General features: G+C 50.3%; 1 protein-coding gene and 1 long non-coding RNA gene across 16 annotated transcripts in view; one reads left to right on the top strand and one right to left on the bottom strand.

The window, feature by feature from the left end:
* DLGAP2 (DLG associated protein 2) overlaps positions 1-26,309 on the bottom strand; it is a 666,739-nt gene that overhangs the window by 398,672 nt on the left and 241,758 nt on the right. For 4 of the 15 annotated variants that reach the window (XM_084998166.1, XM_084998169.1, XM_021074623.2 and 1 more), the window contains exon 1: positions 15,483-16,102. The exons of the other annotated variants lie outside the window; for them this stretch is intronic. The gene's annotated coding sequence lies outside the window, so the exon portion shown is untranslated. Of the gene's footprint in view, positions 1-15,482; positions 16,103-26,309 lie in introns of those variants that run through there. 15 annotated transcript variants of the gene reach the window in all.
* On the top strand, positions 14,928-23,504 carry LOC146395823 (uncharacterized). Its single transcript, XR_014829718.1, has 2 exons — positions 14,928-17,940; positions 20,460-23,504. It is a non-coding gene; the product is annotated as an uncharacterized LOC146395823 (long non-coding RNA).

The raw sequence follows: 26,309 nt of genomic DNA, 5'->3' as shown, positions 1-26,309 counted from the left end.
TTCACAGGTCCCCCTGGCCCTCCCCTCCCAGGGGACACTGACTGCAACCTGTCATCTTCCCCTCCAGGCCTGTTCTAGACTGCTGGGCCCCCGCCGGACACCCGGGAGCTGGCCCCAGGAAAACCAAAGCAAGATGTGGGCGGAGATGCTGCGGGGAGGCCAGAGCAACCCCCCAGCTCTGCTTCCTTGGCCACTAGGGCTGCCCAGAGGGTGACGGGCTGTGGGGTGAGGCAGGACCCTGCATCTGGCAGATGGTCAGGGCTCAACAAGAATGCAGTTGGTCCTTGTGGGGTGGATGCAGAACTGGCCCCAGAGGGAAACATGCTCAGGTTTGGTTTTGTTTGGAAAATATTCCTTTAATTGGTCATGAAAAATGATAAAATCCCAGACAGAGCCCAGTTCTCATCCACATCCTCTCTGCCTCCTCATTAGATTAACCAGTTCAGGGTTGATAACAACAGCATAGACTTGGAAGTTGGTACAAATTAGCATTTTTAGCATATCTGCAAAATACCTACTTCAACCCCAACAGTGAGCCAAGGGCCTGGGTGTTGCAGGGATGGAGGTGTAGACTTGGCAGAAACCGCCCCGGGGCGAGGAGGGCCGAGGAGGCAGGTGGGGTGTCTGTCGGGGGGAAGACCCTGACACTGAGGGAAAATGGGATGCTACCTGGCTGCGCCCTGTGCATCCGGAGAAGGAGAAGATGTCGGGGCCAAGACAGGATGAAAGGGAAAGGCTGGCGGCCCACGTGGACTGACTCCCACAGAAAACTTCCGGAACTAGATGCTGGGCTGGCTTCCGAGGAGCAGGTGCGGCCTGGCAAGTCAGGGACACTGAGTCCTGCGGCTACGCATCTCACGTGGGGAAGGGGAGGGTGAGGAGACTGAAAATTAGCTGGAGAGCTCAGCAGTGTGCCCTCGAAGGGGGCGGGGAACCTGGGGTCCAGGCCCCGCCCAAGAGGCGGGCCGATGCGCTATGTGGGCGGGCACACGGTCCTCCCCGTGGTCTGACGTGAATGCTACCACCAGTAAGGCCCACTGGTCACACAAGGGGACCACAGGTTTGTAATGGATATTACAAGTTCTTCCTGATCCAGAGACTTGCCCAGAGTAGAAATGTTGCTTTATTTTACAAAATAAGATGCCCTCACCATATTCCAAAACCATACCTGGGAAGAGTGGGCAGAGAGGCCTCCTGGCCTTAGGAGTTTGCATTTTTCCGGGAGCCACTCCTTTATGGGATACAGGAGTCACTTTCTATTTTAGGAAAAGTTTCATTGTGGTGCAAAATAAGACTTTCTTTTCTTAAGTTAACATTCATAGCTTGATTACTCACTTTGGGAACCTGTGTAATTGCTGGGGTGGACGGTGCTCACATTTGAAATTAATGCTCTTAAATTCTTTTTAATGATCTGCTTTCAGAACTTGTTCCCTAACAAAAGACTCATATCACATAAACTTTCCCTGTTCAGTCAGCCATTAAGATCTGATTCTCATCAATTCATGATGCCAGTTAGTACAATTATGAGGGGAAGGGCCATTTCTAAATTCATACTTAAAATATTCATAAAACATGAATATATGTATACTTTATGGAATGAAGGAGCTCAATTAAAAATATTCAGAGTATAAATTTGGGTAATGAAGTCAATACAAACTTAAACTCCATAAAAAAGCAAAAATCTTTGCCAAATCTTCAAAATCTCATGTAATATCCGGTATTTGCTAAAATCCAGCAAGGAATGATGAGAAACAGAGAAGTTGACTGCTCTCCTGGGCTCCCCAAAGCGGCCAAGGCAGAGGCCACAACTTGGAGTCAGTGGGGGGAATGGGTCTGAACAGACGCTGGACTGTCCAGGTCTCCTTCTTTCCCCTAGTCGGACCCTAGGAAGAATATTCCTCTTAAAATTTAACATCCTCTCCCTCTTTTGAAGAAGAGAACTTCTATAATTGACCCACATTTCTGATGCCTTGACTAACAGTGAATCTGGGGTCAAATCTCATAACTAAGTAATTAATTGTGGCCGACATTTATCCTCTTCCTTTTTTTCTGAATTTCAACATGTATTTTAACATTCCTATGTAATTTATTTATAAACCCATAACGAACCCTTTTAAAAAGAAGTTTTAGGAGTTCCCGTTGTGGCTCAGTGATTAATGAATCCGACTAGGAACCATGAAGTTGCAGGTTTGATCCCTGGCCTTGCTCAGTGGGTTTAGGATCCCGAGTTGCTGTGAGCTGTGGTGTAGGTCACAGACACAGCTCAGATCCTGAGTTGCTATGGCTGTGGCATAGGCTGGTGGCAATATCTCCGATTAGACCCCTAGTGATTGGGTAATGAAGGTTCCCTAGTCTGGGAACCTGTATATGCTGCAGGTGTGGCCCTAAAAAGACAAAAAGGCCAAAAAAAAAAAAAAAAAAAGAAAGAAAGAAAAGAAAATGCCTGAATTCTACCCTGCCTTCATTTCAAGCAGCTTCAAGAATAGCCTATTTGAATTCTACTTTTCCCAAATCAGTCACCACTGATGATCTCGACAAAGTGGCATTTTGTTCCCACCAGGTTTTTTAATCTGGGTAAAATCTACACAGAGGAAAGAACATACGCACTCTTCTTGTGTGCTGACTGCCCTGGTTACTCAGCAGGCCTCACGCAGCCGTGTTAACCTTTCTCTGGAGACGACCCAAGGACAGAGATAGACTGGCACAGCCTGGAGCCCCCACTGTGCCCAGACCGGCATGTGCCAAATGTGGATTCTTTGGCAAGCATGTTCCAGTGGCACATGCTTCTCCTTTTGAGTTTAATCATCCGTGAGTCTGTTATTAGTCTGCCTCCCTGAGCCATAGCATCCCTCGGTGTAGGTGTAAGACCTCCGCTGGCATCCCAGGCTTGCTGCCCCCACCTTAACCAGATCCAGACACACTATTACTCCCAAATAAAGTAGTTCTTCAAAAAACAAAGAGAATGTAGAAATGTGAAGACCAAAAAGAGTCAAAGAAGGAAAGAGAAAAAAAGTTTGAAAAATGTTTTTGTCTTTTGCAAGAAGTCCATAAGATTGCTTTTGTTGGGTTTTGTGTTTAGGGCTGCACCTGCAGCATATGGAAGTTCCCTGGCCAGGGATCGAATCTGGGCTGAAGCTTCGATCTGAGCCATAGCATAGACAAAGCTGGATCCTTAACCCACTGAGCCACAGTGGGAACTCCATGATGTTGTTTTCGAATTATGAACACAACATACTTTAGGTATGGTTTTCAACCTACTATTTGAGTTCTGTCTCCAATGGGTTAAAATAAAAAGTAACAGGAAGATGTTTGTCGAAACTGCAGGCACCATCCCTTGCAGAGAAGGGGGCTTGCATTTCTGCCCACAGGGAGCCCTGCCCTTTTCACAGGAGGAGAGAGAAGGCGCATTATCATCCTTCCTTGGGGGATTCCTCTTCTGATTCCTTCTAGAGGTTAGGGGACATTTTCCTGTCATCCTGGCTTGAAAGGCCAGGGGAGGACCGACAGCAGCTCAGAATCCATTTAGTGTGGAGATCAGATCATCTTGTTGACGTCTTTCCTCTGAGGCTGCAGATGATATGAAGTTCAGAACACGTGGCCGTGTGTTCAGTCTTACCAAGTTCCTAGCATAGGTAAGACTCAACCAACCATGAATGAACCGGACAGAACCAGAAAGAAACACACTGTTGATACGTTTCTCCTAAAATATTTCTTATTTATCCTATTTTAAATCAGAAACTTAGTAACACAAATGGCAGTAGTTAAGAAGGATCACTAAGGAGTTCCTGTCGTGGCTCAGTGGTTAACAAATCTGGCTAGGAACCATGAGGTTGCAGGTTCAATCCCTGGCCTCGCTCAGTGGATTAAGGGTCCAACATTGCCATGAGCTGTAGAGTAGGTCGAAGACACAGCTCGGATCCCACATTGCTGTGGCTCTGGCGTAGCCCGGTGGCTACAGCTCTGATTAGACCCCTAGCCTGAGAAGCTCCATATGCCACGGGTACAGCCCTAGAAAAGAGAAAAGAGAAAAAAAGAATGTTTGCTGAGCTTTTACAAGGTGAGATAGCCTGTGAGGGGTACACATGGGTTAACATTTTAATGTTATTGTTATTACTACTCTAGTCATTACTTTTCTGATTATTTCAGGAACTAGCAAACATTCAGAAATGCAGCAAGTTAAAACATTATCCAATTGTTTTTTAAAAAGTGGAACAACATACTAATGCAAATTTAATTAGATTTTGCAATCATCTCCTGGATAAAGCCTTATTTTAAATTTTTATATACCAGGCATAATACCTGGGTATGAAAATGAAGTATGTATTTATATCCATATAAATTTATACCATTAAACTGTCAAAATATCCATGTCTTCTCCATTTTTAAAAACATTCTAGATCTAGGAATTTAGAATTCCAGGGAATATTTTACTCTCTTAAAGCACCGTTTAACACAACCCATTTCCAGTACAATAGAATAAACAGGACAATTCCTCAGAGTGACATGTTAAGTGGATGTGACCTAGTGTGGATTTACCACTCACGAGTTATTTTTTTAAAACTTGATTATATGAGCATCAGTGACTCATAACTGGAGCTGAGGAAACTGGCTCCTGGAGTCAAGAGCAAGCACGTGCCTCCCGAGGCTCTGTGGAGCCACCGCAGGCCCTTGGCACCAATGACAGTACCCACCAGGGCCACCTCGCCCTGCTTCCCTCCTGCTCCCCGTCTCTGTCTCTCTTTCTTCCTGTCTCCGTCTCTCTCTCCATCTCCCTCCATCCCTCCCTCTCTCCTTCCCTCCCTCCTTCTCTCTCCCCATCTTTCTCTCTCTCTCTGTCTCTGTTACTCTCTGTCTCTCTCTCTTCATCCCTCCTTCTTTCGTTTGTAACAAAACAAGTTCTACTTCCTTACTGTGGACCTCACTCTGCTCAAGCCTGGGGGCAGAGGGTATTTTTCAGGCTTGACTAGTTTCCTTTATAACACACCTTGCAGGAGACTTCAGGCTCCAAAGGAGGAAGGAGCCCAGCCCGGGGCGGGGGGAAGGCGAACTCAACTGCACCCAGGACCAGTGTCAGCCTCACATGGTCCAAGACCACAACCTGCTCACCGCATGCTTGACAGCAGGCTCAGCATGCGGTGGGAAGCAAGCTGCAAAAAGTTCTAACATGTGAGTCCATGCATGCTCCACCCCACCGAAAGTCCACGTGTGCTCCAGCCTGGGGGCAGCCCTATAGGAACTGCGAGGGCACTTTGGGTTAGGCCACTCCCCGTGCATTTGAGTCCAAAACGTATATCCTCGACCAGGTTCCATCTACCCATCTGCAGCATCGAGGCCATCACAAGGTCACAATACCAGCCATACACCAGTAGGAACGAGGCTGACCCTGGAGAAGGTGCGCTTAGAAAAGACGAGTGTTCAGGCATCGCTTAACCCTCCTAGCCCTTCACGCCACAGAGCTGCTGCTGGACGCCTGCCCCACAGACTTTCAGCTTGAGATCATTTCCTCTGATTCTGGTATAAAACTCCCTGCTGGACCTCTAAGTCCAATCAGAACCGACTCCCTCCTCGAAGCTACCCCTGATCCTTCAAACCCAAATTAAACTGGCTTCTTCTCTGAGGTCCCCAGGGCGCCATGTCCACAGCTTCTCAGGAAAGCTTTCTTGCTTCCTGTGGATTGATGCTATTTATGTCCATGACCATCTTCCCAACTGGATCATAACCTCGTCCAACACATGAATCATGTTTTAATTGTCTCTGTATCTCCAGAACCTAGGTGCATTCCTACTCATGGTTCACAATAAATGTTCATAAAATAGAGGCATGGCTATTAGAACCTGCACCCTTACTGGGGAACCTACCTGTATGAATAAAGCCACCAAAGACAGACGGTAGCAGGTAGAGGCCAGATGCTGGCTTAACCTGCCAGCTGCTGTGCAGCAGCCAATTGATAGCTGCTGCAAACCTGATTAAGATACTTCGAAACAGTTTCAACAGAATAATCCAGAAGAAATGAAAGCATTACTACCTAAAAAGATATATATTACTTAAAAAGGTCTATTTATATACATGTATATGTATATATATTATATTAAAATAGTGCTTAAGAATGAAGAGTCACAGACTGAGAAAAAATATCTGCAAAATATATCTGATAAAAGACTGGTACACAAGGAATTCTTAAAACTCAATAAGAAACAAACAACTCAATTAAAAAAGTGCAAAAGATACCCCACCAAAGACTGTATACAGATGGTGGCAAAGATGCCAATGTCATACATGCAGACACTTTGGAAGACAGCCTGGCAATTTCTTGCAAAGCTAAATACACTCTTACTATCCAATCCAGCAATCACACTCCTTGGTATTTACCCAAATGAGCTGAAAACTTATGTCCACACAAAACCTGCACTCGATTTTTATAGCACAATTGCCAAAACCTGGAAGCCACCAAGATGTCCCTGAGTAGGTGAATGGTCAAATAAACTGGGCCCATCCGGACAAGGGGATATTATTCAGCAATTCGATGAGCCATGAAGAGACATGAGGAGCCTTATCACTACGTGAAAGAAGGCAACCTGAAAAGGCCACAGTCTGTGATTCCAACTCTGTGACATCCTGGAGAAGGCCAGAGAATGGGGACAGGAAGGAGATCAGGGGTGGGGAGGGAGAGATGACCAGGCGGAGCACAGAGGATTCTTGGGGCCGTGAAGCTACGCTGTGAGACTCTGTGATGGTGGGCACGTGTCACCCTACACTTGTCCAAACTCACAGAATGTGCAACACAAGAACGAACCCTGATGTAAACTACAGACTTTAGACAATGACATATCAGTATTGATTCATCGGTTGTAACAAATGCGGCACCAATGCGAGATGTTACAACAAGGGGAACTGCTTGTGAGAGGGGTGCTTTCTGCTCAATCCTTCCATCAACCTACAACTGCTCTCATCAAGTCTACTAATTTCAAAATGATGGCTCTGGCTGCTGCTCTTCCTTTATTATTACTGTTATGCTAGCTGAATAGATGTTCTGAACTAGAAGAAAATGCTCCAGGGAGCCAGCATGTGGAGGGAGCTGGGAAGGGTGGGGTCCAGAACCACTCCGTGTCAAGATTCAGGAGCCCCAGCCCAGGAATAAGCAGGACCCAAGGTCACCACAGCTTGACCTTCAAATGCAGTGTCCAGGGCTGGGCACAGCCACCAAGCCTGCAGCCTGCGGAACCCCTCTGCCCAGGCCACTGCCCAGGAGTTCCACCTGGTGGAACCCCCTCCCTCAAGGACCCCCCTCAGGGGAGGGGCTGATCAGTGCGTGGTGACTTCGGGCCATGGCTTAGCGGGGGAAGCTGGGCAACAGAACTATCTTAAAGGTTTCATGAGATCAGTTTCAGAACAAAACTCAGATGTGGGCTTCCAGCCGATTCCCTAGGACATGCTGTAAGGTGGCTGCCAGTTTAAAAAGCCCTCCTAAGCCTCACGTGAGCATCAGAGGTGACGCCACAGGACCTGTTCTCTGGAGGTGTAAACAGAGGCCCGGAACAGAGGACTTTTTCACACTGTGCTGGAAACCCTGTCAACAGGGAGCCAGTGATCTTGCGCTACAAGTGCAACACCTCGGTGACAATCAAAATCAAGACAGTGACTGACTTTCTCATTAGAGGCCATAACTCCGTCACTATCGCTCGGCCCCCTGATCATGGAAGCACCACACCGTACCCCCAAGACCAGTTCCTACCAGCTTTCGTGGGCTGAACTGAGTCCCCCCCAAGTTCTGCTGAGGTCCTGATCCCTAGCCGCTCAGATGTGACCTCATGACAGAGGTGACTAGTTAATGGGGTCACACACCAGTCCAGGAGGACTGGTGTCATTACAAAGGGAGGAAGCTTGGACACAGACACACCCGGGAGGCCACTGCATGAAGAGGGGGCAGAGGCCAGGTGATGCATCCACACAGCCAGGGAAGCCAAAGGGGCCAGCAGAGCGGGAGGCACCTGGAACAAACCCCTGGGCCCCCGCAGGGCCCCCAGGGACACCCCAACCTTGGACTTCCAGCCCCCTGGCTGTTTAAGCCCTGGCTGTGGGGGCCTGAGTCACTGAGGCCACTGGCCCTGAGCTTGAGAACCTTCATCTCCCCAAATCTACACAGAGCAGGAAGCAGGGAGCAGACACACTTCACAAGCGAAAACGGTGCAGGCTCTTTCCCCCTCCCCAGGGGCGGGGCTGCTGGGGGGCAGGGCACTCACCCTGCCATCTGCAGAAGGACCAGGCCCTGTCTTTCTATCCACTTGTGAACTTTCCAGGAAACGTTTTTCTTAAACATCCCTCTATCACTTGCTATTGATAACAATTGCCTTTTCTCTCTGAAAGGCACACTTCAGATCTCTCCCCAAACCAGCCTCTGTGGACAACTCCCAGGTAATCACGATTGGGGACTGGGGCCCAGACACTCGTCCTGACCACCCTGACACACAGCATCCGCTGCCTCTACCCCCAACACCATCCTCAGTTCCATCTGGGCTCAGAGATGTTTCAACATCCCCTGCCCCTCCCGCATGGAGAAGAGGTGGTAACCACAGCACAGAGGATGGATGGCTGAACAGTAGGCTCCTCAACGCCCAGAGAAACATGCATCACGGGAGAGGAAACTCGGCACAGCTCTCCCCGATGACCATGGCATGTGCAACTGATGTGGCTATTTTTGCTGTATCTGTATCTTTAAAAAAAATGTATTTATGGTAAATCAAAAAAGAGAGTGTGAATTGATGCACTGCAAAGGCAGGAGAGAAAATCAGCTCAGATGTTTCTGTGGGGTTTGCATTCAGGAACTGGTTCAGAAGGTAGAAAACCCACCCTGAACCACACCACCACCGAGGGATGGTGTCCCCACGGGCCTTCCCTCCTTCAGTAAAGGAGGTGCCTTTCTTAGGGGTCCTGGTGGTGTCAGAGCAGAGGTACAGTGGGGAGGGCTAACTAGTGGGACACAAAACCCACAACGTGTCACACAGGAACTCCCTGATTGAGTTAATAGGGTACCAAGGCCTTCCCTTGGAAAGGAACCCCATCCACCCATCTATGCGGCTCCAGCAGCCACTCTCATTTCAAGGCCATGTGGCAGCCAGGCTGACACACCACAGATCCCCCCATCCACAGGCAGGGATGCACCTAGGCAAGGTCCCTGCCCACCTCAGGGCACAGGCACCTGGCTCGGCTGGCTTCTGGAGCTGCATCAAAAAAGCACAAGGTTTTCTGAAGAATGCCTTCTTGGATTCAATAAGTGGGTGATTAAGGATAGTCATTTCACCAATACACACACATACACATATAAAAATAAATAAAATAAATTCGGAAAATCTAAGTGACACATGCACACAGACCGCTGGAACCTGCAGCCATGGACATTGTAACAGATGGATAACACTCACCAGGGCATTAAGAGATGAAGTTTAGAAACTGGAAGGAAATGGGCAAAGTCAGGCACAGGAAGAGGCAGCCGAGGGGCAGCATGATGGCTCTATCTTGTGGAAGGTCTGGAACCCCAACATTTGTACAGCTGTGGCCACTCAGTTTTGCTGAATCAGGCCCCTGGGAGAGCCGTGCCCACCGTGCAGTGCCCAAAGCCCCAGAGCCCCATCAAACATGAGACCAGGCTCCCTGCTGCCAGAGGATGGGCACCAAGTCACCAGTGTCACTCCTCTGGCCATGAGGAGAGGGGTTGGTGGGCCAGCTCAGAGCTGAGTTCCCGGGAAGAGGAGGCTGCAGCCCGTGAAGGCTAGCCCTGTAGAAAGGCACTGACACGCCCCCCATATCTGCAGCCCTGAGAAACCAGAGGCCCAACTGGGGGCCCAGAAGGGGCCCGGGCATTGCAAAGTGACATGCCCACAAGCCAACTCCACCTGCGAGACACTGTCTGCTAAATGGCTACTCTGGTCATAAACTCACGCTCAGCTCTGTGGACGGGGCCTCCTGTCACCCGCCGCTGAACCCAGGTGGCACACCCCACGTGGTTGGGGTCCATCAGACCAGTCATAGCCCATCTGGACTCCGTGGGAAAAGTCACGTGGCACAAATTCACTCATTCATTCCAAATACCGGCCAAAGGGGAAACATTAAAAGCCAAACCCATTTGCTTGTCTGTGAATGGAGGAGAATTTTTTTTTTTTAACTAAGAAAGGTGCACTTTTTAAGTTGGCGTCTATTCAGGAGGAAACACTGGACAGACGGTCACTGTGACAAGTGTCAGAGGACACCCAGGGCACCACCCTCACAGGAGGTCTCTGGGCTTCATGTGGATGGGGTATGAAAGCCACACGCCTCCCGGCCACACAGCACTACCAGATCTCAGCCTTCAGCTTCTCTCTGGCCAGGAACGCGGCTGCTCTCTCTTCAGAAGCCTGTCTGTGGTGCCGCATCCTTCCCAGGCAGTTCAGGAGGAAAGAAAACGCAGCCCTGAAACTACCTCCCCAAAGCAAGGAAACAGCCGGTGATGAGCCGGAGAAGGGACGTGGTTATAAAGCAGCTTGCGTGCCAGCAGCAGAGAGAAGGTCGGCGGATGGGCCACGACCTCCTTGGCTCTGCCCACTGGAGGCTCCAGCAAGCAGCCTCGCAGTGGGAAGAGCGTGCACCGTCAGGAAGATGTATTTTCAAGCACCAGAAGAAAGCATTTTCTAAAGCTAAACGTGGGTTCCCTGCCCTCTTCAGAAACCCCTTTCTTCCTGGCTCCACAGGCCTGGGGCCGCCTCCCCCCAGGTCCTGCTGGATCTCCTTGTAAAGGCCAGGCCTGGCGCTCAGAGGCACCATGCCTGGACCAGCTCGGGTTCTCACGTGGACATTTACAGTAGCAAACTGGCACATTAAAATCATGCTCATGACATGACAGGAGCACAGGCTACAACTGTAGGGGGTGGAGGGGCAGCTCCTGGTGAAGGGAGCACCCCCACCTCCGCTAGAATCCTGGGGTCAACATGCTGAAAGTTTAAGTCTACAGCCTGTGTGTTGCATCACAGAGTCAGCCTGAAGGGCTGAGAGGACTGGAGGGAGGAAGAATGGGGTATGGATGGCCCCTCCCTGGGGGCTCAGCTGACCTGCCTGCTGTCCAGCAGCGCTGCCCCTCCCCCAGCCCCGGCTGCGGGAAAACCTGGGATCAGGCAGTCCCCCCACATCAGACATCACTGCTTTCAGCAGCAAGAAAGGCTGTCGCCACCTTAGGGCCCCAGAGTGCTCAAGGCTGGAGCAGCACACGCGGCTGCATGCTGGGTGTCTTCGATGGGCACCTGGTTACCAGGACCCAGAATCATGCACACCCTGGAGCCTCCTCCAGGTCCGGTGAGCAGACTGCAGCCAGGTCCTGACCCTCCCCCCTTCCTGCCCGCCAACCCTTTGCTTTTGCAAAACACCCCTTTTTAGAGCAGGATCTTGAACAACAAGCTCAGGGGTGGGAAGAGAGTAGAGGGAAGGTCTGCAAGGCCCCCCCAGGAGCCCCAAAGGCCCCACATAGTGAGGGGTGTGTTCCATCATGGCCCATGGGCTCTGGGGCCCTGGACTGCATCTGCTGTGCTCCCACCCCACCCCATCCCCTCCCAGCACAAGGTACTCCCAGGAGGAAACCTGGCCCCAGACACCCCCCCCCCCACCGACTCCCACCCCCACAGGACTGGGAGGAAGCATAGGCAGGGCTGGGTCTGGACCTGCAGAGAGGGGACAGGTGGATATCGGTTGGTGACACAGGCCTAGAATTGAACAGAGACAGGCCCAGGCAGAGCCATCCACCCTGCATCAGACAGGCTAAGACAATAAGGAGGGAGGTGGATGGCCCAGCTTATCAATCAAACCAGAGGAAACACTAGCACAAGGCATCTGCCACAGACGCAATGGTGCTTATGGCCTGGGAGACAAGGGAGCCAGCAGGGCTGTGGGTCTGAGTATTGTGATGGGTCAGAGCTCCCAAGCTCCAGAGGGGACCAGTCCCCATCCAGGGACAGTCACCTTCCTCCTTTGCTCAGGACAAATGCCCTAGACCAGCTGAGCCCAGCCTCCTGGGTACCCACCAGGCTGTGTAGGCAGCTCGAGTAGGAAGAGGCTTGGGTGCATGTTCTCGAAGCTCCAAATGGGCACGAGGGTCCCTGGTGCACAGCCTGTCCCCCTGGGACCACTCAGGAAGGAACCTGGGAGGTGCCCTCTCCATTCTCAGCCCAGGAGGTGAGGGACCGCCTGCCCAGCCCAGCAACTCAGGAAGGCGCCCGCAGCCTCTGGCTCAGCCCTTCAGACGGACCAGCTGATGCGGCTCCCAGGGCCTTAAATCATTCAGCTTCTCTGCGGTGACCTGCTGGCCACGGACAGCCACATGGGACAGGAGAACCTGCGCGGCCCCCAACAGAAGACACCCAGGCAGCGTCCGGGGACAGCAAATGAAGAGGCAAATCGCACACACACACACCACCGGCCCCAGCCAGGACTTGGCCTCTGCTGAGCACCCGCCATCAGTAAGAAGAGCCGCCAGGAGACCGGGACCCCCCTTCCACAAGCCCCTTCCCACCCCCAAATCGAAGCACCCTGTGCTGTGGGCCACGTGATGGAAGGAAAGGTTCCGCCCAGGAACGCCGCCCTCGCGCCTGCTGAATGGGTGCGTCTTTCACGAACTGTGGACGGGAGAGCAAATTCATGGTAACTGTTTCCTAAACAGGAATCCTATGACTGTCCCTGATGCTAGTCAGAGGGAGAAGCCTAATTTTACTACCGCTATTATCTTGAAATAATCATGAATAAAATAATGGCCCAACGATCAAATTGCTGGCAACCGCTGTATCTTCAGAAACAACTCACTGAGTCAGAGTGGAGACACAGCCCTCGTGAGTGGGCTCCTGCACACAGATGCCTGGAGAGGGACCATGTTTGAATGGAGAGTATGGCCCAGGGAGTCACATTTGCGTGGGGGCGTGTTTATTCAGAAGTACCGTGCCTGCGCCACTGCCGAGCCAGGTTAGAGACACAGACGGTCCTAGCTCAAGGCCCAAACACCATGGAAGCTTCAAATGCACAGCATACTGCCCAACACCCTTCCTGTGCCTCCTGCCACGCGGGCCCTGTGCTGCTCTCACACAGCTTCTGCTGTCCTGTGTGTGTGTGTGTGTGTGTGTGCACGCGCGTGCGTGCGGTGGGGCAGGTGTGTGTGTCTGGATCTGTGTGTCTGTGATGGTGCAGGGTGTGTGTGTGTGTGTCTGTGGTGGGGCAGGGGTGTGTGTGTCCGGATCTGTGTGTCTGTGATGGGGCAGGGTGTGTGTGTGCGTGTGCATACATGTGCGCATGCATGGTATCATTTTATTCCTCCTAATAAGCACCGATGCCTTTGCAGCATGCAGCAGACTCAAAGCAGAGAGGGAATGGTCTTGAAAGGCTCCCAGCCCTGGCAGAGCTCACTTCTGTACGTCCAACATGTGGAGTCTCCCATTCAGCCTGTGTGGACTCTGGATATTTTAGAGAATGTCAGTCTGATCTGGTGCTATAAAGACTTGCTCGTTCAGAAAAAGCAAGCTCTCAAATTAAACAGTATTTAAATAAAAGTGAGGTTGCTTCAGAAAACAAAAAGTGCTTTGAAGTGACTGGTGTCGGTTTGACCAAACGAGAGCAGACAGCGAGCGTTTCTCTGCCAAATGCACACCAGCCTCCGAGGGCGTTTCTAGCTTGATTGTGGAAGGTCTGTTGCCTGTCACGTTTAAAGAATTGGGTGTACATCTTGCAGTTATAGTTTTCCAATTTGAACAGTGTTACTATACAGACCTATTTTCAGGTTATTCATTTTTGTTTTAGCTAGAAATAGACTGAAATGAGTTGGTAAGAAATATTCGCTATTCATTTCATTACTTGTCAGCGCTTATTGTTGAATCTGTGCTGCAAACCAGGGCTGAGAAGTAAACTCAGTCGGCTGTCACCTCTGCCCAGGGAGGGGTGGCAGTGGCGTCTGCTCACACCCTCGGCCCAGACGCCCCCCACCCCTTGCAGCTGGTGGAGATCAAACTCTCCCTCTGCATGGCCACACATCCCACAGAGGCGCCCACTTGCTAGCTACTCCCTGGGGGAGGCACCGCCCTGTATGGGGGCCCCCGTTTACACGAGTGACATTCCTGATCAGGGATCCTGGGCCAGCACTTGTTGCTGAGTAAAAAGTGACTTACAAGCCAGAGAAATACCCATTGCCCCATTCTGCCCCCTGAATAAACCAAAGGCTGCAAAAGATCCCCCTGTAACACTGAGCCTCTGCATGGAAATGCACCTGAGCTCTGGGGACAAAATTATGAATGAAATTGTCAATATTCACCTAAATATGGGCAACCAGTAGCTGCTTCTTATTGGACATGCTCAGTTCTGCACAGAGTGTAACATCCACACAGAAGACATTTGGTCATTTATAGCAGGGACTTGTGAGACCAACTGCCTACAGATGCCGGTGTGAAAACAACCCTTGTCCACAGCCTCTCGTCAGAAAGGGGCCACTACTATGTAGAGGATGCATCTTGTGCACGAGGTGAAGCAAAAGAAAACGCCAACAGAGCAGAGAGATCAGCACAAGAAGGAAGCCCCTCAGCTCACTGCCCAGGGCTGGTCAGGCACCTGCCACCGTCCCTGCCTCAGGCCCCTGGGGATGTGTCAGCCAGAGACCCTGGCTTGCAGGGACCTCAGTGAAGCGTGGTGCTTGGATGCCGGCTTCGGCTCCAGCCTCGGCAACTGCCCTCACACTCCAGCACCGTCACCTCTGCCAGAACAGAGGACGCTGCTCGGACTAAACAGAGGACTAAACACTGACACCTCCTGCTCCTAAGGGGGTTTTTGGCTTTCATGGCATAAACACAAGGCAGCGCTTCCCAGCGTCTCAGTCACAGCTCTTCCCCTTCCCTTTCAGCCTCTTTGATGCAGCTGCTGGGAGGCAGCGGGGCCCTGGCTGCAGCAGGCATACAAAGGAAGCTGTCTTCACAGGCTTCTCTCCCCACGGCTTGCATAGAAAACACGGGTTTTAATAACAGCAGCTCCCTGGATTTACTCATTCCCAAAGGAATGCTGAGACCAGCAGCCCAGCTGCTGCATCTGTGCTTTCATAAATGGAGAGTGAGCCAGAATAGTTCTCGCATTACAGCCGCTCGGGTCTCCAGTGACGTTGGGGAGAAGGGTTAATTGGAGACTGAACTTGCCTTCTCAGAAAGACAGCGGTGTCGTGCTTGCCCGCTGTGCCAACCCTCTCCCCAAACCCTCCGCGGCAATGAAGATGCTCCCAGCTGCTGCCACAGCGTCTACGGAGAGACAGGCTTTTCACTTGTAAAGGTGGAGCAGCCGGGCTCGGAGGAGGGCTCTGGGAAACATGGTGCAAAGTGCCGAGGGCAGGCTGCTCCCGGAGCCTGACTAGCTGGGCGCTACTGGCTCTGGCCGCTGCCTGGTGCCGCCGCACCGGTGGACGGACCTCCCAGGCGGGAAAAGTAAGAGAGTCACCCTGGACTTACCGCGACAAGGCTGCTGCCTGCAGCTCCCATGCAAAGAGCAGGCGGCTTCTCAGCAAACGGGAGCTGGGCGCTGAGAGGAAGCTTCGAAACCGTGGCAAGACAGCCAGGCCAGAGGCATGGAGCGTGTGTCCGGGGCTGGGAGTCACGGCGTGGACCAGCGGCCACAGGGCTCTGCCAGACAAGTGCACTGCAGCAGGGTGGCGGGCATAGGATTGCGACGCGTGTCCCATATATTCAAGCGTAATAGAAAACACGGATCTGGAGTTGACTCCATGTGGATGTGGGGGCCTCCTGGTCCAGAGCAGGAAAGGGAGGCTCTTGGCTGGAAATGGAATTAGCCACTGAGGCGGCCGCCTGCAGAACCCCCCGGGACGTCCATGCAGAAAGCAGGTGCCTCTGTCTGCTGATGTTTCACAGAAACGGCTATAATCTCATTTCACAAACGATCCCTATTTAGACGGGAGCCACCTATTGTGATGAAATCATTTGCTCCAGTGGCCATAAATGGGCAACTTCCTGGGATCGTCACAGCACTGACGCCACGGTCTCTGGAAAGTGGTGGGCAGGGCACTCGCAGGCCGGCCACCAGGGCAGCGCAGGGCTCTGGAGGGCTGGAAAGTGACAGCCCAGGAAAGCCCTCCACCCAAAGGGCTCCGCACAGCCCCTCCTCTGGGAAAGAGGGAGGGGCCTAAGCGGCAGTGGGATGGAGGACTGAGGAACACTGTCTGCTGACAGCGGAGGTTTGGGACCTTGCTGCTGCCCTGACGGAGCTGAGACCCACCCTGCTTCACCCCCGCCTGCAGCCCTTGCTCCGGAAGACTCCTGGTCAGTGGGATGGACGCTGAGCCCAGGAACCATGCAGAGTGGCCTTGCCACCAATCCCATCCCCAAGGGAGCATCTGGAATGGCCAGTGAGCTGAGGGCTGTTTACCTCCACCTCCACCCTGTCACCCTCTGTGCCCAGGCAGACGGTTGGGGAGAACCAAGCTCAAGAGCGAGATGCCCATGGCCAAGTCGGGGACACAGGAGTCAGGGACACAGTGAGGAGAAGACAGACACAGAGTCTCACAATAAGCCTCCAGGAATCCCCCTCCCACCACTTGGTGACCGAGACATTCAGTGGGGGAGGCAGACTTTCCACATTCTTGAACCTAAGATGGCAGGTGAATGAAGACAGCAGGTTTGCCGACACCCTCAGTTGATCATGAGGCCCCGATGTGCCATGTGTTCCTGGTGGGGTCAAGCGTTCACCTGAGATGTTCCCAGGCACAGTGCCCAAGGACTGAGGGGAGGTCTGCTGGAGTCGCACCTGTGCCCAGGCTGAAAGCCACACGGCACAGAAGGCCACGCTGGGGACACCAGGTCACAATAGGTCAAGATGGGGCTCTGAGTGAGGGACACCACAGGGTCGGGCGCATGGGAGTCAGCTTCAGGCCACACGTCAGGCTGCCTCTTGCAGCAACGCTGCGCCTGACCTCAGCTGGCTTTCGGAGACCTTGGCGGGGACCTCATGACCCAGCTCAGGAAGGAAGACCACCTGAGCCAAACGCATGGTGTGTCCCTCTGTGGGGACAGCACCATGACCAAACTTATGTCCCCTGGAACCTGAGAATGTGACCCTATCTGGGAACAAGAGTCTTCACACGCACCATTCATAAGGGTCTTGTGAGGCAGCAGTGCTGGCTTCATGCTGGCCCCAAAGCCAAGGGCAGGCTTCCGGCTAGAGAGGCAGCAGTCAGAGGCTGCAGTGGTGCGTCCACAAGCCAGGACCACCAGGCCTGTGTTCATGCCAAGGCCAGGCTCGTCAGACGGGCCCTGAGCCTCAAAAGAAGCCAGCCCTGGGGCCCCAGTCGGTGAGACTGGGCAGTTATGTTGTTTGAAGTCCGCAGCCTGTGGCCTCTGGCTATAGCAGCCCCAGGAAACACATTCGACCTCAAGTCCTGAGACAGTGCTAGATTCTGTGGAGGGGCTCGCATCATCACTGACGCCACCATGAAGAACTCAAGCTGCAGACCCACATCCCCAAGGCCCTCCTACCTGGTTGAGCGGCTTCCCCAGCAACACGAGATGCCGTGGGACATCCTGCACCCAGAGCCTAGAAGCACCTCGAAACCGCCAGCTTTTAATGCATGTGCTTTATGCTGCTGATGACAATCAGAACCAACCAACTGGAATCACTTACACGGCCACCGGGCTTAGTCCTCCAGGCTCAGGCCGTTGTCACCGCCTGAGGTCCCTCCAGCAGGTGTCACCTTGTCTGTGGTTTTCTCTGCTCAAGGCACCCACATGCGGCAGAGCTGCTGTCCCACACCAGTCTCCCCCAGGAGAGCCTGTGCACTCGGGGGGACGCAGACAGCCGTCCTTCCCCTTGGCCACGCCACATGCTGGGAGTATCGTGGATAAGAGTGGATCGAGACACCTGCCTCAGTGCAGCCGCGGACAGAGGAGGACACAGCAGGTGAGTAACCACAGCAGTTCCAGGGCCATTATGAACAGCGTGCTCATTTCACACCCACGGCCCAGGAGGCTGGAGCCCTTCCTGGGCCCCCTCCAGTGGGGAGGCTGGGACACGCAGCCCTGGAACCCAGACTCCTGGCAGATACACCCCCCAGGCAGGGTGTGGAGAGGCTGGGTATCCCTGGGGACCGGGGATGCTGGGGCCAAAGTGAAGACAGATCTTCTCTGGATGGGTGTGAATTGGGGTGGGATGGGAGGGCCCAGGCAGCTTAGGTTCAGGGTCTGCTGGGGCACAGACAGGTGGGATGTGGGGGCACCAGGCCCCTGGCGGCTCCAGCAACAGGGGCGCTGGTGTGTCTTCCCAGAGGCAGCTACTTTGTACGTGACCCTCAGGTGACATACAATGTTCGCTGAGTAGAATTTATGCTTTTCAAGCTTCCCAGCACATGTATAATTCATTTTGGGGGGGTAGAGGCAGGTGGGCATGGTCATCAGGGAAACCGAGGCTCAGGGAGTGAGGTCACCTGCAGAGTCACCTCAAACACCTGGTGTCCCAGCCCTGTGCCCTGGGAGGGGCCTTGAACCCACATCTGGGACCAGCACTGATCTTTCCCAGACTGACTGAGGACCCTAATTCAGGAACCACATCAGGGACAGGTTAACCCCCAGGTGGTGAGTACACCCGGCCCCCTGCCATTCGACCTCCCTTCCACCAACACTGAGGTCTTTGCTGAACCACACACACCTGACTGGTTTGTCGCAATGCCACCCAAGATCTGGGAACTGCCACACAGGGGACTGAAGAGCCACTCAGACCAGTACCAGCCACACAGGGGACTGAAGAGCCACTCAGAACAGTACCTGTGATTGAGTGGTTAGTGCAGAACCAGGACTCACTGTCAATCACAGTTCAGAGCCACAGCCAGGGCGCCAGTCTCTGGCACATGGTTAATGTCAGCCAGGGCTCACCAGAGACCCAGGACCAAGAGAGAATGGACATGGATGTAGTCCATAAGAGGAGGCCTTGTGACCACAGAGGCCAAGAGATCCTAGGATCTGCCATCTGCAGACCCAGGATGGCAGAGGCACTGCTCAGGCTGGGCTGAGGGCTGAGCTCTGGGGGCAGGAGACAGACAGGGTCCTTCTTCCCACCTGGGCCTCGATGGACTGGACAGCGCTGCCGCTTCGGGAAGGGTGCTCTGCTTGACCTGCCGACAGAGTCAAAGACCGCTCTCTCCTGGGAACACCTTCACAGCCACACCCAGAAACACCAGTTTACTAGCTTTGCGGGTGGCCCAGATGGACACAGGAAGTTAACCCTCATGTGTCCAAATGGGAAGGCAGCCTCTTCCCACAAAGCAAGCAACAACCTGCTTGTGATGCAACATCTCAGTCCCAATGGGAGGCATTTCAGCAAAAGGGCCAGCATGAGCCCCAGTGGCAGTAAACCGGACCAAATGCCCAATGGAAGTCCACCCAGAACCTGAGGGCTTCACCTAACCTCCCTTTGGGAGCAGAAAAAGCTCCCTCCGACTTCTCCAAGAGGCTATGTGTCCCTAAACCTCCCTATCACTAAATCTAAACTCGTAGATTTGCGCAGAAACACAAATTTTAAAAAACAAGTTTTCATGTTTTATGCAGCTTCATGTTAGGGCCTAACACAGAATGAAGGATTTGAGAATCAGTAAACAGGGAAACAATTTCTCAGCACCTTTTTTTCCATCTCCTGTCTGAGCATCAAAGCTTCAACAAGTACTTTGTTTTTCTCCATCAAATGAAAGATTATCTTTCTTTTTGTTTTCTGGGTTGCACATTTTAACCTCTAGTGTTGTTATCAATGAACATGGTCACAATTCTTAAGGATGAAAGGCCACAAGCTGTTCACGAATAAATCTCATTCAGAGACAATTACCCCAGAGGCTCTTGTTTGCATGGCCTCTGATCATAACCTCCAGAAGGATTTGCTGGTGTTCAGAATAAAGATTCCTAATCTTCTCTCAGAGGTAGATATAAGAAATCAAGAGACAGTCCAGCTAGTATGTTATAGAAACAAATAAGCTGCAGAATTCTTAGACAAATGCCATGTGTATCTGTAGAAGGGAAACATAATTATTCAATTAATGATTTACGTTGTTGCTTACACAACTAGCACAAAGGAAAATAATTCAGCAAAGCTGAAAATACATGCCGTATTTGAATCTCTGTATTAACATGAAGTGTGTCATCCAAATTCACCAGTGTCAGAATGTGTTTTAATTTGGTCAGGCTGTTCAAAATCTAAATGAATACAAACTACCTAACCTTAATTCATCGTACCCGCATGTCTAATAAGGACTCTGTGTGTCCCAGTATCAAGATTACTCCAGGTTGAATACAGTGCAGTAACCATTTCACAACTGAAAGCCATCTTCATGGGGCAAATGTGCCACCTCCCAGGAGTCCTGAGCAAACCTGGATCTGATGGCTCCCAGTGGCCCGTGAGCTCTCAGGTTTGACAAACACTGTCTCTCATTTCTCAAGGGGATCTCTGCTTACGACACCTCATCTACCTGCTGGCTGTATTCACTATGAATGAAGGCAGATGATTAAGTTGGGATTTCTTCCTCCTGAGCCTCCTACTAGGCACGGTGAGACGTTTCATGGGTGTAACTGCATTTCTCCACCGCAGCTCGTCAGTGCAGATGGTGGTGGTGCCTCCAACCTCAACTAGAGAGACTGAGTCTGTCCAAAAGTACCTTCTGGAGTGAGTCTCCAGCATGGTCTGAACTCAAGCCCAGCTCTGTCCACTCTGAGGTCAATGTCACCTCCACACGACGCTAACAGAATTCCTGTCATCAAACCACATTCACCCTGAGGCACTGAGTCCTTCTGCGCAGCTTCTCCTGGAGCTGCACTGAGTGACAAACATGCTGGGACCCTGGGCTGTGGTCCTGCTGGCTGAGGGGCAGCATGCCCTTCCTCACTAGTTCTACAGAAAGAGAGCAAAAATGACTCCTTGAAATATGCATCCCAAACCAGAAAAGTCCTAGCATTAAAATCAAGCAACAAATACACCAGGAAAAAGAGGCGAGCCCGATGGGAGAAAGCACAGGTGACCAGAGGGAAGACGTAGGCAGAGCCGCGAGAATCCAATCCTTCTCCAAATGCACAGATTTGCTCAACAAAATGAAACTCTGAAACCCACAGACTTTAAGGAGCCGCACGCACTTGAGGGAAACACACTATGACATCAAAAGTGGATGACCCGCCGGTCAGGCCTCTCGTAAAACGATTCCACTTAATGCACTGGACTGAGATGATTTAATCAAAAGTTGTCACAAGAAACAGCATGGGTAGGATTTCCTAAAACACAACAATTTTTTTTATTACTCAATGAATTTATTACATTTATAGTTGTACAATGATCACCACAATCCAGTTTTATAGTATTCCCATCCCACACCCCCAGCGCATCCCCCCAGCCCCCAAAGTGTCTCCTTTGGAAAGCATAAGTTTTTCAAAGTCTGTGAGTCAGTATCTGTTCTGCAAAGAAGTTCACTGTGTCCTTTTTTCAGATTCCACATGTCAGTGATAGCATTTGATGTTGGCGTCTCATTGTCTGACTGACTTCACTTAGCATAATCATTCCTTAAAGTCCTTTAATGTTACTGTGAGTTTATTAGGGTGCAGCCTAACAGACAACTGGCCCTGCAGTGACATGATTCCACCCAGAAGACCCAGGGGCCACCCACCATCCCACACCCAAGTCCCCTGCCACCACCACTTCTCATATCTCAACACCATCCATGGTTCACCAGGATTATACCAGCTTCACTCTTTCCAATGGCTCTTTTCTGTACCAAACAGGTTTTACTGTCCCTGCATTTAAACATTGAGAAGCTAAGGTTTACACATAGTAAATATTTTGCCCCAATTTATGAAGAATCAGAGTTCAAACACGGTTCTATAGACTCTGGTTGGCAACTTCCTCAGTGGAACCAGCTCTCACTCTTTCTCATGTAGGAGCCCTCTGGATGTTCAGACTCCTGAGGTAGCTGGAGGAAGGTCACTCGAAGGTCGAACAGCCAGAAGGGTGTCTACTGTTGCGAAGGAGAGACAGCATTGAGAGAGAAGAGGAATTTGGCTGTAGGTTTTTAATGGCAACTGTCTGCCAGCAGGGCTATTAAAAAACACATAATGGAATCTAAGTAATAAGCACAGAGTTTAAGTGGAAACATCTATTTATTATCTGATGTGAACATTAAACCAGATAAAGCCCTACTATATCCATGGGTAGGGGCCGGCCACTTGTCATCTTCATACTTGGAGCAGAAGGAGGAGACTTAAATTTTGGGACTCTAAATCATGGTCCACACAGTTAAAAATGAAAAGTAGAAATCCACTTGCCAGTTTAATAAGTTGAGCTGAAGTCTTAATGAACTGTCTTCTGCCTCCCCTAAAAGAGATCTTATAGCTCCTGAACCACTAGCAGACCACTGTATGTTTGGAGATTGTCAAAGTTTCATCATATAATTAGACACTTAAGAACATGGTCTCATAACAAACTCTACTTTTTTAAAACAATAAATTTTATTATATATATAGCTGTAAAACAACCTTCGTAACCCAATATAAATTCTATTAATAGCTTCCGCTACCAAAGTATCTGTCACATAGAACTGACTTCTGGGTAAATGTTTAAGAAAGTTGATCCTTATCAACATCTGAGACACATGTGTATTTCATACATGACTTTTTCTGAGCATGTGCTATTTCAACATTTGTTGCTGTGGGAGCAAACTATTTAATTGTGCATGTACAATTAAATGCTCAGTGAGAAAAATCTATTTTTGTGTATCATGGGCTAAGAAGACTGTTATTATTTTGTTCTAGTGCTTTTTATAAAACAAACAAAAAGCATTAGTAAGAAAGTCTGATAAGGAAAAATCTTTCTAGGTAAGTTATAGCTTTTCTTTATATTGATTATTTGGGAGGCGTCTGTTCTCAGACCACTCAAGAGTTTTAAAATTTTGACTAATAAAACATCACAAAACTAACACAGTACAAAACAGTAAATCCAAATGTTCTAAATAATCTTTGTTTCTGCTGAGAAATTAATTTCTGCTGTTATGTTTTATTCATTTGTCATTCATTATCTCATAATTCCTGGTCATTCAATCCAAGGGGGGAATAACAAATTACTGTGTATGTTTTATTCAATTTTTATATTCTTAAGGAATTCAACGAAAAATAGAAATATTTGCATAAATATAACACATTCTAATATACAGTGAGTTAGACTATCTTAATGATATCCGTGATTCAAAGTCTTATGTTTATTTGATGGTAAAACAAGTCCTGAAATCCTAACAGTAATAGCTAACTAAAACCCTCAGTTTTTGTCTAAGAACGAAGCATAGTCATTTAATACAGACACTAAAATAACAGAGCATAATTTTTACATACTATGTTTGAATACATACATGGCTATAGGGTTTTATGCATGTATTTTTGTGTTACTCTTTGTGTATACGTGTGTGTGTTCTAACCAAAAGAAGAAAAATAATAAACAAACAAACCTTCCAAGAAGCACTTTGCTGCAAACTATTAGCCCCCAATTTCAGCACCTTTAATGATGAACAGCTTCCAGAAGTCAAAGGTTAAACTGGGAACTGAAGCAAGTTTAACAACGAAATGTGTTGTAGCACTAAACACAGATTTCTTTACCCAGAAAAACCCAAATAACAGTTAGATTCCTAAAGGACCATTTTCATCTTTTGGAAAATCTAAGTCCTACAGCTCTTGCTCTGAAAGCATTATGGAACAAGTTTCTATGACTAGGAGAGGAATCCATTCTGTTAAGAAGGGGAAACCACAGTGGATGAGATTGGAAAATAAAATATTAAAGTTTTGGTTCTTAAATATTATAATGATTTTTTGCTGCCTGCCAACCTGCAACGGTTACTTGCTTGGTTGCTATGGTGACATCCTGCTGGTTCCCAGCATGTTAGGTAGAGTGACTGCAGGCCCTTTGCAATTCAGTCCTGGAGTCACCCTGTTTCCTGGGCAGCACGACTGACCAGTTCCTGCTGGTCACCAGGGCTTATGCTTACTGTTCTGAGACAATCTTCACCATTCACATAAGTTACACTAAAACATTTCCTTTCTCACATTTTCCCAAGACTGGCCTCAGGGACCTCGGTTGAGGAGGGGGGTGGTCAGGACAAAGTTGGGGGGCACTGCCCTCCTGGGGAGAACAGCCCCCTCCTTTTCTTTCTCTTTCTGAACTCCTGGCTCTGAGTATGTGGGAGGCATTTCATAGATCAGGAACCTGAGGTCAGGAAGCACCAAGTAATTTGCGCAAAGGGATTAGCTAGTCACCAGGACAGAAAAGATTCCTCATCACCCACAGTCAGCTCTGATTCTTGTGAACACCCCACATTACAAACTAGAACATAAAGGAGCACTTCACCATTGCAAAATGCAAACAGCAATGCACATTATGCATATTTCCTTGTGTCTGTAAATATATACACATTAGCTCAGGCCTGATCATGTATTAACCCCACAGGGAGAAGAAATGCTGGCACATTTATTAATTATGTCACATTTACGATTCTCATAATAGGCTCATATGTTTGCTTAACCTGGGCATTCCTTGGTTTGCTGTACAGACAGACATCTGGGAGAAGACAATGAGTCTGAATATTGATAGTACAAGCAAACTGCAAGCATTTCTGGTCCCCTGGTGGAATCTGTCAGCAGTGTTGTCACAGACCCTCTCTCAGAAATGCCAACAGCCTGTCTGGAGCCTGTGCCATAACATTATAAATAAGCCCATTATATGGAACCAAGCTCCTGGCAAACCCATGTAAGTAACCAGGTGAACCCCCTAAGTCACCAGGTCAGTCAGAACAGGCAAACCTCCCAAGTCAGGCCTTAAATGTCTGGTGGTTGTTCCCATGTGAGAACGCAGTGGTATCTTCTGGCCTCCTGGCTCTGCCTCGCCACCCCAGCCCTCCTCCAAAGACTCCACCTGCGGATTCTGCCCCCATGTAGCACCCGGGGTACCAGTCACCCCAAATACTAGTCTCTCAGTTCCTGCCTCTAAATCTTAGCACAAAGCCCTCCTCCGTGAATAGTGTGCTTATTGCCACGCATTCGAATGACTAGTAAAAACAGTTCTCTCTTTTATTATCTCTGAGGCCAGGGGTTACACAGTATTTAACTTTGAACATCCCAGAGCACATGACATGGTACCATATGTAAAATAAATCCTCCGCACTCGTGGAAAGAAGGAAGAAATAAGGGACTGAGAGAAAGAAGGGAAAGAGCAGAAAAAGGAAAGAGATCTTTGACCGTGAAGAACCTCATCAGACATTGTCCTACCAGGGAGGGGGTGGGGGCTGGCCAGGATGGGGTGCTCCCATGGCCCCTGGTGACATAGGGAACCCAGCACCAAACACACCTCCAGAGTCAGGGACAAGAACTCTGCTGTCACCTTGCAGGACACGTGACCACCCAGCTTCTCCCTCTGCCTCCTTTGGGGCATTGCGCTAGTGTGCAAGAGAAAAAAAACAGATACATTTGCAATTGCAAGTGTGGGCTCACCTGCTTCATGAATGTCCAGCAGGTCAGAATTTAACTCTCCCAGTCCACGCCCTCCATCCAGGGAGGAGAGAGCATAACCTCTCGCAGTCCAGACCCTCAGAGGGGCCGCCGGCAGTGGCCAAGCAGAGCTGGGGCCGGACCCACGCTGTCCTGGCCCCTGCACAGGCCATGTGCCAAGTGGGCAGGAGTCACAAGAGGATTAAGTCTGAGAAGTCTAAGCAATGAGGTGGATGGGACACAACTTGACTCTCGACACAAAACCCAGTCCACTTAGCTCTCCAGAAAACACCGTATTAGGACAGAACTGTACACTAGCAAATCCGCTGATATTTGCAAATGGGCTGAATTCTCTGTTGCGTTTTAAATAAAATATTCTAGCGTGCCATCTTACACTGGAGGGTATTACAACTAATCAAATCTGTGCCTATGCTTTGAAAATATGTCCCCACAGACGCCTGTGGGGTTGACCCCTTCACATCTGGGTATAATGGATCTTGTGTGGAGAGAGGCTGTCTACAGACGAGTGCTTCTCCTGGCTGAGTGCCACTTAAAGATGCTGTGTGGACATTACACAGGGAAGCCTGGCTTTCTTAAAAGAGTCTGTGACACAGCCAATGCCCAGGGGCACTGCAGTGGGTACCTGGATGTCACTGGGGGAGACCGCTCGGCTCTGCAGACCTGTCCCAGGCCGGTTTCCATCTAGGCAGCAGGTCTGGCGGGGTCTCCCGGGCTGTGCATCCGGGTGTTGGGGAAGCTGGTGAAGAACAGGGCTGTGTCCGC

This window comes from Sus scrofa, chromosome 15 (genome assembly GCF_054392235.1).
Source record: "Sus scrofa isolate SSC_HxYL_T2T_F1_AM1 chromosome 15, Sscrofa_HxYL_maternal_Yorkshire_Landrace_v2.0, whole genome shotgun sequence".
Taxonomy (NCBI): domain Eukaryota; kingdom Metazoa; phylum Chordata; class Mammalia; order Artiodactyla; family Suidae; genus Sus; species Sus scrofa.
Note: the sequence above shows the minus strand (reverse complement) of the source record. Positions and strands in the feature narration are given on the sequence as shown.